At 36.3% G+C, this 14,595-nt stretch overlaps 1 long non-coding RNA gene across 1 annotated transcript; it reads left to right on the forward strand.

Annotated features, from left to right (window-relative positions):
* Nucleotides 1-1,589: 1,589 nt before the first annotated feature.
* Nucleotides 1,590-12,654, forward strand: LOC129644773 (uncharacterized). Its single transcript, XR_008710980.1, has 3 exons — nucleotides 1,590-1,642; nucleotides 3,020-3,068; nucleotides 11,675-12,654. It is a non-coding gene; the product is annotated as an uncharacterized LOC129644773 (long non-coding RNA).
* Nucleotides 12,655-14,595: the final 1,941 nt, after the last annotated feature.

Genomic DNA, 14,595 nt, shown 5'->3' on the forward strand with positions numbered 1-14,595 from the left:
TACAGAACAAAATAAGTTTGAATGAGTAGCTGCTCCTCCACTTGGGGTATGATTCAGTCAATCTAAGAATACATAAAACGTCTGTACAATTAGAGATAACCAGTGAGAACCCTCTAATAATTCACAAGAAGAGAAAAATAAATTTCTAAGAGCAAACACATGCCTTTTCTTCTGCAGATAATTACTCTCATATTTAAAAAGACTCCCTTGTAAAGCAGAAACTACATAGTATTGTAAAGCAATTATCCTCCAATTAAAAAATAAGAAAAAGAAAATAATAAAAAGATCTCCAACTTTACTAAGGAAACTTAGTATAGACTATATGAGACATCTGACCTAATAACCATATGATTTCAGCTATGCGACATGATTAGCTTTTATCAGACACACAGATCCCTAGAGTCAGGCCTTTACAGTTTCTGGAACCATGAACAAGTTACATGATCAGGTAGCTCAGACTCTCATGGGACCCAATTCTGCTGAACTGTTATCTCTCCTCCAATTCACTCATGTAGCCTGATATGAAATTTCACAGAAACAACTGACAGGGAGAAGAAATTTACATGTGTGTGTGTGTGTATATATATATATATACATATATATAAATACATATACAAACACACACATAAAGTTATTTATTCATTTTTATAAGGAATTATCTTGTGTGACTATGGAGGCCAAGAGGACTCAAGATCTGTAGTCAGCAAAGTGGAGATCCAGAAGCTCCAATGGTGTAGTTGCAGTCTGAGAGCTGGTAAGCTTGAGACCTAAGAAGAACTGAAGTTTCAGTTTGAGCCTGAAGGCAAGAAAATACTGATGTTCCTATTCAATCAGGCAGGCAGGAGGAATTTTGCTTATTCATGAGAGGAACAGCTTTTTTGTTCCATTCCAGCCTTTAACAGATTGAATGAGGCCCACCCACACTAGGAAGGGCAATCTACTTTACTCAGTCTACTGATTCAAATGTTAATCTCATCCACAACTACACCCTCACAGAAACACTCAGAATAATGTTTGACCAAATATTTGGATACCCCTCAGACCAGTAAAGTTGACACATAAAATTAATCATCATAGTCCTAAAGGATAATAATGAAGGGAAATCCTCTTAGGGGCAGAATGTTGAACATGGCATCTGGTTGTTCATTTTGCTTGGAAAAAGAATTTGCTGGAGGTCAGATATACATCAGTTCTTGGAGATTAGCAATCAGGTGCAGGACTAATGACTCATCCAGTAGTAAGCACCTTAGAAGCAATGCAATTAAAACATTAGGGAAAGATTAGTTGAAAAGCTTAAGGGTGAACTTCTAAAAACTGGCAAAGGATATAAAGACATTCGTTGCCTAAGTAAATGTTTTCAAAAGAATGCTTTTGTGGAGGAGACTTGCAATAATCAAGTAAAATAAGATTTCTCATATTGTGGCTGTCAGTCTGCCTCTTTACCTGTCATCTAGTGCTTACTCAGTAAGCTCATTAACAAACTGAAAACATGCTGGTATAGAATTGACTCAGTCTCAAATACATAAGCTTCTCATCACCATGGTAAATCTGGCTACTTCCACTGCTTAATGACCAAATTCCTACAGTGAAGATCAACTAGGCACTCTACATATACCATATGTTCATGGAGGGAAGAGTGGAAGTAAGTTCTGGGGAAGTTTAATGAATTTTTACCCTTTGAATCATAGAAGGGGCACAAATCCCTCCTCCCCAGCCCTTGGTATTGCCACTTACTCTACATAAGAATTTCCATTCTCTGCCTCTGATTTTTCTTCCCTCATGATCATCCATGGATCTACAGAATGCATTATTTGCTGCCATGATGCTACATACTATGTTCCTCCTGATCAAGGTATTCGTTTTATAGGAGAGGAGTGAAGCAATAGACACATACCCAAGGGGATCATTTACCTTACTCTTTACCTCATCACCCAGAAGCAGTTGGTCCAGTAATACAGTAAAGTGGCTTAGATAAGACTTATTTATGCTGTTTTATACATAATAACAATTAGGTTGGAGAAATGTTCTAAAAATTTTACTTTATGCTCTGACAACCATAAATGATGCTTTTAATATCTTAGTGAGAGACCAGATTGGAGAATCAATGGTAGAAAATGAGAGTGACCTCTTTCTTTATAATTCCTGAAGTGCATGTTAGTTGCTCAGTGGTGTCTGACTCTTTGTGACCCCATGGACTGTAGCCCACTAGTTCCTGTGTCCATGGAATTCTCCAGGCAAGAATACTGGAGTGAGTTGATAAATCCTCCTACAGGGGATCTTCCCAACCCAAGGACAGAACCTGGGTTTCCCCTCAAGAATTTTTTGTTTCCCCTGCATATTATTTACTGCTTTTCATAGTTTAGAAGTCTTAGTTCCCAATGGAGAAATATTTTTACAAGGACACAACGATGATTTCAATGAATTAGTAATGATAGAAAACTATCTTATGAGTTTATAGTGGGACAGAACTAACAGGTAAAGGCTAATTGTCTGCAGTTATAATCCTAATTGAAAAAGTAATAAAATTTATGTTACCCAAGGGGGACAGAGAGGATTTTGTCAACCAGTAGATTCTCTGAAAGCTTTGTAGTATTTCTACAACTAATGATAACAAAAAGAAAAAACTACAACAATCAAATAAAGCAAGATCAGACACTTTTGGAATAAAAATTTGAGTCACCATACAAAACAGAATATAGCAAAATTTTGAGGTGCTGTGGAAAAATGGAACATAGAGTGGAAAGTGAAAGATTAAACTTTTTTTTTACTATGTTTTAATTTATTAATTGAAGGATAATTGCTTTACAGAATGTTGTCTTCTGTCAAACCTCAGCATGAATCAGACATAGGTAGAGAAATTTTAAATACCAACTAAATACCAGTTGTTAAGAGAAGACTAAAGAAATATGCTTATTTTCTTCACTGTTTTGTATCATATCAATTGCCTTTTTAAAAGTCTTTCTCTTTTCCAAGCAACTTTATATAAAGTATGTTGATGAAGGTGCCTTTTATTTTTCAGTCTTTAGTTTGCAAGACATTGAAGAATATCACCGAGTGAATTATAAAAGGTATAAACATCATCTAATGCTGCATATAGGACTTGATGGGAATTTGAGGAAAGACCAAACATGTTGTTTAGTCACTTCATGCTAGGTAGTCATGGGATCTTATTGCCATTGTTGTTTGGGAGATACAATTGAGTAGGAGGCTATGTATTGGTGCTGAGCAACCAGAGGATGATTGTGCCAGACTGATTGTTGGTAGTCAGGACCATTTTCACCACCTTCTGTGCTCTCTCCTATGGTTTCAAAGTTGATGTCTGGGAAACAAATTTCCTAGAATCTTTTGTTGTGGGGCTTTGGTTTAGATTATAGTAACATGAATTCCCTCTTGTTAGATCTGGAAGGCAGAAGCGACCCTTTTCTTGCTCTTGCAACAGCAAGGGAAAGCGTGGGTTTACAGGACGTGAGATTTTAGTGTGCACTGGCCATTGGCCCTAAGAATCACTTTCTTGGTGCTACAGCCAGCACTACAGAAACCATCAGTTGTGATTTCCTGTACCCTTTGAGCTGTGTTGAAAATAGCAACTTCATAATTCCCCCAAAGCTAGTAGCAAATCTGAGATCCATTGGTGGCTTTCCCTAACCTTTGCTCCTCAGTCTTTTCAACACATTTGTGAGCAGTTAATTTTCTGTGCTGAACTTCTTACTGCTTTCAAGGTTTAAAGAGATTTATGGTATTCTGATAGAACTGTCAATGATAAAAGGGTTTAATTTCAGTAAATGAGGATTTATAAAGGTGTATAAAGTATTACTATATGGGGTTCTACACTTATTTAAGTATGGCATGACTGCATATGAAAAAATAGTTGCTAATATATATACTTATGCGTGTGTGCTCAGTGGCTGAGTTATATCCGACTCTTTGCAACCCCATGGACTGTAGCCTACCAGGTCCTTCTGTCCATGGCATTTTCCAGGAAAGAATAATGGAATGGGTTGCCATTTCCTGCTTCAGGGGATCTTCCTGATCCAGGGATCGAGCCTGAGTTGCTTGCATTTCCTACATTGGTAGGCAGATTTTTTACTGCTGTACCACCTGGGAAGCCCCATATTTATGTTTTATATATATATATATATATATATATATATATATATAGGCTCTTAATATCAACAAATAAAATGGCAAACATCTAAAAAGAAAACAGGCAAAAGATATTAAGAAGCACTACTTAGGAATTACATATGGCCATTGTTATCCCCTGGAGAAGGAAATGGCAACTCACTCTAGTATTCTTGCCTGGGAAATCCCATGGACAGAGGAACCTGGAGGACTATAGTCCAGGGGGTCACAAAAGAGACAGATATGACTTAGCCACTAAACAACAATTGTTATCCCCTGCTATTTTCTTCTCATACAACCCAAATCAAAGGAAAATATGCCCAAAAAATGAGGAATAGGTAAAGTATTGTACACATTACTATAAGAAAACATGTTTGGGGAGGGGGAAAAGTAAACTTATCTGCAAAAAAATAACACACAGAAGAAAACTGAGACTTTGAAGCAGATAAAACTTTAACCCAACATTCCAACATTAATACAAAACTAATAGGATTTGATCACAACTTTAATGAAAATCAGTTAAGAACTGAGGGAAAAAACAGCAAATGAAGAGGATATATAGGAAGAAAGGAAACTGAAAAGTAGAGTTCACAGAGGAGTAACATAGAAATTATCAAAGGGAAACCAAGTTAAAATAATTAGAGAATAACTAACGGTAAAGACCATCAAAGATACAATATTTTAAAAGTTGAAATTGTGAAAGAGAATATCAAAGTAAAGGAACACAGATACACTAAAACATATCATAGTATATTTATTGGATTTATAAAGAAAGAATCTGTCTTCTAGGTGAAAAAGTTTATGTCACTTGAAATGGAAAGCAGATAGATTAAACATGAAGACTCAGATAATCAGTTTGGCTACAATATTCATTGCCAGAAAATAACAGATCAACACTACAAAAAGACTTAAGAGAAAAATGTGATATTAGGAACTTATATCCAGCAAAGTTGTCTCCAAGCTACAAAGGATATAGACAAAATTATATTGGCTGTAAAAAACAACATATATTTTTCATATTAACCCTTCTTGAAAAAAAGCTACAGTCAGCTAAGGAGTGTTTTGGAAAACCCTAGCAAAGGACTAGTAGTGAGAAATTAATATATTCAACTAAAAATCAAATTGATAAAAAACAAGGAGGGAATAAGAAAAAGAGAATAGGCTATAAATATTATAATAAAAACAATTTAAAAATAATTTAAAAATTAATAATTTAAAAATTATTTCAAAATAATTTTTAAATGATAATTTCAAAATGAATAAGTGAACAAATAAAAAGAAATTAATCGGAAATAATCCTCTTTATTATCTTATGTTCAGTAGCTTGAAGTCAAAGGGTATCCTTTATGAGAAATTCAGTGATTAAAGTATATAGAGTTTATATAAAATAAACACTGTTAAAACTGAGTTGTGGAGAAAGGGGAAGGAGTGAGGAAGATGAGGCAAGTTTCCTTTTTTTGCTAATAACAAGTAGTTAAAGAGAGGGGTCTAAGCGTTTAATACAATTCACACTGTTTATGGAGTTCTCAAGGCAAGAATACTGAAGTGGTTTGCCATTCCCTTCTCCAGTGGACCACTTTACCAGTTGAGCTACTAGGGAAGCCCTACATATGTAGGGACACACACACACACACACACACTCAGAAACACAAACTTAAGCACTGCTGTTGCTGCTGCTGCTAAGTTGCTTCAGTCGTGTCTGACTCTGTGCGACCCCATAGACAGCAGTCCACCAGGCTCCCCCATCCCTGGGATTCTCCAGGCAAGAACACTGGAGTGGGTTGCCATTTCCTTCTCCAATGCGTGAAAGTGAAAAGTGAAAGTGAAGTGGCTCAGTTGTGTCTGACTCTTAGGGACCCCGTGGACTGCAGCCCGCCAGGCTCCTCCGCCCCTGGGATTTTCCAGGCAAGAGTACTGGAGTGGGTTGCCATTGCCTTCCCCGAAACATAAACACAAATAAATACAAAATCTAACATAGCATATATATCACACTAGAATCAAGAAAAAAGATGGAGAAAACTTGAGTGTTGATGAATAGTAGGAAACATTCTGAAACCGCATTCACATTCCAAGTCTTACAATGCAGGTTTTCTTTATTGTAAATACTGTTAGCTGTATCTCTAGGCAAGTACAGTGTTTGGTACAGGATTATAGATATAATACAAGTGAATATAGTGAAGTATATGTGTTTTTGATGATCCTGAGTGCTTGAATATGTTTCATCTTAATATAGTGCCTCTCAGTTCAGTTCAGTTCAGTCGCTCTGTTGTGTCCAACTATGTGACCCCATGGACTGTAGCAGGCCAGGCTTCCCTGTCCATCACCAACTCCTGAAGCTTGCTCAAACTCATGTCCACAAGCCCCTAAAAATAGAGTCTGTCACTGTTTCCACTGTTTCCCCTTCTATTTGTCATGAAGTGATGGAACCGGATGCCATGATCTTAGTTTTCTGAATGTTGAGTTTTAAGCCAATTTTTTCCCTCTCTTCTTCATCTTCATCAAGAGGCTTTTTAGTTCCTCTTCATTTTCTGCCATAAGGGTGGTATCATCTGCATATCTGAGGTATTTATATTTTTCCTGGAAATCTTGATTCCAGCTTGTGCTTCATCCAGTCCAGCATTTTGCATGATGTACTCTGCATATAAGTTAAATAAACAGGGTGACAATATACACTCTTTTCCCAATTTGGAACCAGCCTGTTGTTATGTGACCAGTTGTAACTGTGACCTGCATACAGATTTCTCAGGAGGCAGGTCAGGTGGTCAGATATTCCCATCTCTAAGAATTTTCCACAGTTTGTTGTGATACACACAAAGGTTTTAGCATAGCAATGAAGAAGTAGATACTTTTTCTGGAATTCTCTTGCTTTTTCTATGATCCATCAGATGTTGGCAATCTGATTTCTGGCTCCTCTGCCTTCTCTAAATCCAGGTTGAACATCTGAAGTTCTCGGTTCACATACTGTTGAAGCCTAGCTTGGAGAATTTTCAGTGTTACCTTGCTAGCTTATGAGATGAGTGCAACTGTGTGGTAGTTTGAACATTCTTTGGCATTGCCTTTCTTTGGGAATGGGCTTGCCTTGTAACTATGCTGGTAAAGAATCCACCTGCAATGCAGGATACCTGGGTTCAGTCCCTGGGGTGGGAAGAGCCCCCTGGAGAAGGGAAAGACTACTCACTCCTGTATTCTGCCCAAGAGAATTCCATGGACTGTATAGTCCACGGGATTGCAATGAGTCGGACATGACTGAGCAACTTTCCCTTTCACTTTCTTTGGGATTTGTGCTCTATAAAGGCAGGGTTTTTGCTTGTTTTTGTAGTTCACTGCCTTGCCCCTAGCACCTAACACTGTACCTGATACAAGGTACAACACTGTACCTGATACAACACTGTACCTTATCAGTAGTTGCTGAATGAAAGTTCATTTTGAGGAAGCACATGGACAGCCATGTACTGTTATTTTTCTCAAAGCAAAAGCAAAAGGGAAAGAAAATATCAAGTTAAAAATTGTTTGTTTCTGATCATCTTTGCCATCAAATGAAAACATGGGCTGTTGTGAAATCAGCATTAGCAAATGCTTCACAAAGAATTATATAGTCAAAAAATATGGAAAAATATCATTTAAGCACATGCTAAAAATTAACACTAGATGAGTGTTATATGCCAAATAGATTGGAGAAAACTGTTTGACCTTGGGTACAACAAATCATTGCTTACCATAGCCAAAAATTGGGAGCAATATCCATATTTTCTTATATTCTTAAGGCTTTTGATATGTGTTGTCAAGTTGCCTATTTATTTATATGCCTACAGCAGTGAGAAGGTTGCCATAGTGCGCGCAGTCCCTGGGCAACTGTCAGTACTGCAATTTAAAAAGTCATTTTCAGGGGATACAGTTAAGTAAATGGTAACTGGTAATCAACTGATTACAATTAATATTCAGTTCAGTTCAGTTGCCCAGTCATGTCCAACTCTTTGTGACACCATGAATCACAGCACAACAGGCCTCCCTGTCCATCACCAACCCCCGGAGTTCACTCAAACTCACATCCATCGAGTCGATGATGCCATCCAGCCATCTCATCCTCTGTTGTCCCCTTCTCCTCCTGCTCCCAATCCTTCCCAGCATCAGGGTCTTTTCCAGTCAGCTCTTCACATGAGGTGGCCAAAGTATTGGAGTTTCAGCCTCAGCATCAGTCCTTCCAATGAACACCCAGGACTAATCTCCAGGGGACTCTCAAGAGTCTTCTCCAACACCAAAGTTCAAAAGCATCAATTCTTTGGTGTTCAGCTTTCTTCATAGTCCAACTCTCACATCCATACATGACCATTGGAAAAACCATAGCCTTGACTAGACGGACCTTTGTTGGCAAAGTAATGTCACTGCTTTTCAATATGCTATCTAGGTTGGTCATAACTTTCCTTCCAAGGTGTAAATGTCTTTTATTTTATGGCTGCAATCACCATCTGCAGTGATTTTGAAGCCCAGAAAAATAAAGTCTGACACTGTTTCCACTGTTTCCCCATCTATTTCCCATTAAGTGATGGGACTAGATACCATGATCTTAGTTTTCTGAATGTTGACCTATAAACCAACTTTTTCACTCTCCTCTTTCACTTTCATCAAGAGGCTTTTTAGTTCCTCTTCACTTTCTGCCATAAGGGTGGTGTCATCTGCATATCTGAGGTTATTGAGATTTCTCCCGGCAATCTGGATTCCAGCTGTGCTTCTTCCAGCCCAGCATTTCTCATGATGTACTCTGCATATAAGTTAAATAAGCAGGGTGACAATATACAGCCTTGACGTACTCCTTTTCCTATTTGGAACCAGTCTGTTGTTCCATGTCCAGTTTTAACAATTGCTTCCTGACCTGCATACAGGTTTCTCAAGAGGTAGGTCAGGTGGTCTGGTATTCCCATCTCTTTCAGAATTTTCCACAGTTTATTGTGATCCACACAGTCAAAGGCTTTGGCAAGTCAATAAAGCAGAAATAGTATTAGACTTCTTAAATGTAATTATTAATTATTTATATTACTCCTTTGGAAGTGTCTAGGCATAACTTTTTTTTTCTGTTTCTCCACTAATATTTCCTGCCAAAGACATTTAATCTCTTTGCATTGTAAGGATATTAACACTTTCCTGTCATCATTATTTGAAAAAGTATTTTTTTACATTTTTTGCCTTAGTCTTTTGCTTATAAATTTTATGATTTTTTGATGTACACAGCTCTTGTATTTTCACTTTCTTTAAGCTAGTCTATCTGTTTGTTTATATGTGGGCTTTCTCACACATCTCTCAAAAAATGAAATGTATTTTCTAGTTATTACAATTTTTCTTTCAAAATTAAATTTTCAATGTTATTTTAAAATATGTCATGAGATAAACATAGTTGCTTGCTTTTAATAGTCAATCCCTCCATCATTATAATTGAAACAAACTGATCCTTTACCCACAGATGTCAGAAGCTGAACATTTCCTTTAACTTGAATATTTTGGGGAGAATTATTTAGTATTCCAAGATCCATTTTGTTTGGAATATGTAGCCCAATAAACTTCATTCTTATTTCATATTTTTTCTGATTTAAAAATAAGAATATTTAATATTAGTTAGATAAATGGTTATTACATTCAGTGGTTCAAAATTAAAGTGATTTAAAAGATGTACTTTTAGAATGCATATTTCCATTCTATCATCTTTCATCTTGTGACAGTCACACTTTAGTTATTTCAATGCTTCTTCATCAAAGAATGGAATAAGAATATACACATATTTATCCCCTTCTTACAAAAAAAAAGGGGGTGGAGGGATATAGTAGAAACTGTTTTTCAGGTAACTTATCAGTATTCAGTTCAGTTCAGTTCAGTCGCTCAGTTGTGTCCAACTCTTTGTGACCCCATGGACTGCAGCATGCCAGGCCTCCCTGTACATCTCCAACTCCTGGAATTTACCCAGACTCACATCCATTGAGTCAGTGATGCCATCCAACCATCTCATCCTCTGTCATCCCCCTCTCCTACTGCCTTAAACTTTTCCCAACATGAGGGTCTTTTCCAATGAGTCAGTTCTTTGCATCAGGTGGCCAAAGTATTGGAGTTTCAACTCCAACATCAGTCCTTCCAATGAACACTCAGGACTGATCTCCTTTGGGATGGACTGGTTGGATCTCCTTGCAGTCCAAAGGACTCCCAAGAGTCTTCTCCAACACCATAGTTCATAAGCATCAATTCTTCTGTGCTCAGCTTTCCTTATAGTCCAACTCTCACATCCACACATGACTACTGGAAAAACCATAACCTTGACTAGACGGATCTTTGTTGGCAAAGTAATGTCTCTGCTTTTTAATATGCTGTCTAGGTTAGTCATAACTTTCCCTCCAAGGAGTAAGTGTCTTTTAATTTCATGGCTGCAGTCACCATTTACCATGATTTTGAAGCCCCCATTAATTAAGTCTGCTACTGTTTCCACTGTATCCCCATCTATTTGCCATGAAGTGATGGGACTGGAACTTATTTGTCTTAACATAACTGAATATTTACCCATTGAACAGCAACTAACTATTTTACTCTGCCTCTAGTCCCTGGAAATAATCACTTTACTCTCTATTTCTACGAGTTTGACCGTATTAATATCTAATATAAGTGGAGCCATGCAGTATTTGTCTTTCTGTGATTGGCTTATTTCACTTAGCATAATGTTTGCCATGTTGCTCAATGTTGGAAGCTTTTCTTCTTTTTTCAATTCTGAATAATATTAGCATATGTATTCAATATACACTAACATTTTCTTTATCTGTCCATCCATCAGTGGATATTTATATTATTTTCCTCTCTATCCTCTTATAAATAATATTTCTAAGAACATAGAGGTAAAAGTATCTCTTCAAGATTCTATTTTCAGTTCTTTGAGATATAGATCCAAAAGTAGGATTGCTGGATCATATAATAGTTCTGTTTTTAAGTTTTGAGAAACCTCCATACTGTTCTTCATATCACAGGCACAAACTGACATTCCCACCATATACAAGGGTTCTAGTGTTTCCACACTGGAGAAACTAAATGTGTAAAGTTTGCATCTAGGTTTATGTTTTTTGCATGTGGATATCCAGTTTTCTGCACCATTTGTTGAATCAATTATCTTTGTTCCCTTTGTCAAAGATCAGTTGATTCTATATATGATTGTCTGTCTATTTCTAGGATCTCTGTTCTGTTTCATTGATCAGTTTGTCTGTCCTTTTGCCAATACCATATTGTCTGGATTATTATAGTTTTGCAGTGAGTCAGTTAGCATCATTCTTCCAAATTTGTTCTCCTTCAATATTGTATTGGATATTCTGGGTCTTTTCCTTCTCTGTAAATTTTAGAATCAGTTTTTCAATATTCATAAAATAAACTGCTGGTACTTTGACAGAAATTGCATTGAATATAGATATGAAATTGGAAAGAATTGATAGCTTGACAATATTGAGTATTCTTTTTCATGAGTATAGAATATATCTCTATTTATTTAGTTCTTTTTATTGTTCACCAGAGTTTTGTTGATTTCCTCATATAGGTTTCATCAGTTCAGTCACTCAGTCGTGTCTGACTTTTTGTGACCCCGTGAACTGCAGCACACCAGGCTTCCCTGTCCATCATCAACCCCTGGAGTTTACTCAAACCCATGTCCTTTGAGTTAGTCATGTCTTTTGATGCCATCTAACCATCTTATTTGTTAAATTTATACCTATTTTATTTCATTCAGTGTTAATGTAAATGATATTATGCTTTTAATTTCAAGTTCCACTTGTTTTTTTCTGATATATATGGAAGGAATTGACTTTTGTATATTAATTTTGTATCCTGTAGCCTTATTATAATCACTTATTAATTCCAGGAATTTTGTTGTTGATTCTTTCAGATTTTATATATAGATGATCATATCATCTGCAAATATGACTTTTATATCTTCCTTCCTAATAAATATACTTTCATTTCCTTTTCTTGTCATATTGCATTAGCAAGAATTTCCTGTATAATGTTGAAAAGGAGTGCTAAGACAGGCCTTGCTTGACTTGCACCTGATGTTACTGGGAAAACTTCAAGTTTCTCACCATTTAGTATTATGTTAAATGTAGGTTTTTGTAGAGAGTCTTTTTCAAGTTCAAAAAGTTATTCTCTATTTCTTGTTAACTGAGAGCTTTTTATTTTTTACCATAAATGAGTGTTGGATTTTGTCAAATGTTTTTTCAACATCTTTTGTTATGATCATGTGACTTTTTTTAGTCTGTCAGTGTTCTGGATTGCATTAATTGATTTTCAAATGTTAAATTATCCTTGCACACCTAACATGAATCTCAGTTGGTCATGATGTATAATTATTTTTCTACACTGTTGGACTCAATTTGTTAATATTTTATAGAGGATTTTTATATCTGTTTTTGTGAGAAACATTGGCCTGCAGTTTACTTTTCTTGTAGTGTCTTTGTCTGTTTTTGCTATCAAGGTGATGTTGAATTCTAGACTAAGTTAAGAAGTATTCCTTTAGCTTCTATCATCTAAAAGAGATTGTACAGTATTATTATAATTGTTTCATTAAAAGTTTGGGATAATAAAACAGTGAACTCTTTTGGATCTGATGCTTTCTGTTTTGGAAGGTTTATTTTATTTATTTTTAAAATTTTTATTGGAAAATGATTGTTTCAGGAAGGTTTAAAATTACTGATTCTATTTATTTAATATGCATAAGCTTATTCTTTGTGTCCATTTCTTCTTAAGTGAGTTTTGACAGATTGTGTCTTTCAAGAAACTGGTTCATTTTCTCTACTTCATATAAATTTGTGGATACAGAATTTTCCAAAATATAATTTTATCCTTTAAATTTCATAGAATCTACAGCAATGTTTCCCTTTTTTGTTTCTGATATTAGTAATTTGTGTCCTCCTTTTTTTTTTTTTTCTTATTTAGCCCACATAACTAACTTAGCTATCCCAAGGTATTAACAAACAGGGAGATTTGACAGTAAGGCAATAATAGTCAAAGAATTTAACACCCCACTTACATCAATTGACAGATCATCCAGATATAAAATCAGCAAGGAAGCAGTGCCTTGAATGATCCATAGGCCAGTTAGACATAATAGATATCAACAAGATAGTCCATCCAAAAGCAGCAGAATACACTTTTTTCTTTTTTGAAGTGCACATGCAATATTTTCCAGGATAGATCACATACTAGCCTATGAAACAATTCTCAATAAACTTAAAAGAACAGAAATTATATCAGGCATCTTTTTCAAACACAATGTAATAAAACTAGAAATCAATTACAGGGGAAAAGGTGAGAAAAAAATACATATATGTGGAGAATGAATATAATGCTACTAAAAAATGGGCCAGTGAATAAATCAAAGAGGAAATCAGAAAATACCTTGAGATAAGTGAAAATTAAAATATGACTTTTCCAAATCTAGATGACACAGCTAAAGCAGTTACAAGATGAAAGTTTACAGTGTAACATTCTGACCTTAAGATACTAGAAAAATCTCAACCTAACCTATCCTATAAAGGAATTAGAAAAGGAGGAATAAACAAAACCCGGAGTCAGCCAAACGCAAACCTAGTCAACACAATAAAACCTTGTGCACCAGGACCCAGGAGAAAGGATCAGTGACCCCATGGGAAACTTGCCTGTGGGTGTCTGGGAGCCTCCAGCAAAGGTGTGGGTCAGTGGTGGCCTGCTACAGGGTTGGGGGTACTGACTGAATCAATACATGCCTGGGATCTTTTGAGGGCGGTCACCATTATCTTCTTCTTCTTTTTTTTTTTTTTAATTTTATTTTATTTTTAAACTTTACATAACTCTATTAGTTTTGCCAAATATCAAAATGAATCCGCCATGGTATACATGTGTTCCCCATCCTGAACCCTCCTCCTTCCTCCCTCCCCATTCCACCCCTCTGGGTCGTCCCAGTGCACCAGCCCCAAGCATCCAGTATCGTGCATAGAACCTGGACTGGCAACTCATTTCATACATGATATTTTACATGTTTCAATGCCATTCTCCCAAATCTTCCCACCCTCTCCCTCTCTCACAGAGTCCATAAGACTGTTCTATACATCAGTGTCTCTTTTGCTGTCTCGTACACAGGGTTATTGTTACCATCTTTCTAAATTCCATATATATGCGTTAGTATACTATATTGGTGTTTTTCTTTCTGGCTTACTTCACTCTCTATAATAGGCTCCAGTTTCATCCACCTCATTAGAACTGATTCAAATGTATTCTTTTTAATGGCTGAATAATACTCCATTGTGTATATGTACCACTGCTTTCTTATCCATTCATCTGCTGATGGACATCTAGGTTGCTTCCATGTCCTGGCTATTATAAACAGTGCTGCGATGAACATTGGGGTACACGTGTCTCTTTCCCTTCTGGTTTCCTCAGTGTGTATGCCCAGCAGTGGGATTGCTGGGTCGTATGGCAGGTCTATTT

The sequence above is a fragment of the Bubalus kerabau genome, chromosome 2 (genome assembly GCF_029407905.1).
Source record: "Bubalus kerabau isolate K-KA32 ecotype Philippines breed swamp buffalo chromosome 2, PCC_UOA_SB_1v2, whole genome shotgun sequence".
NCBI lineage: Eukaryota > Metazoa > Chordata > Mammalia > Artiodactyla > Bovidae > Bubalus > Bubalus kerabau.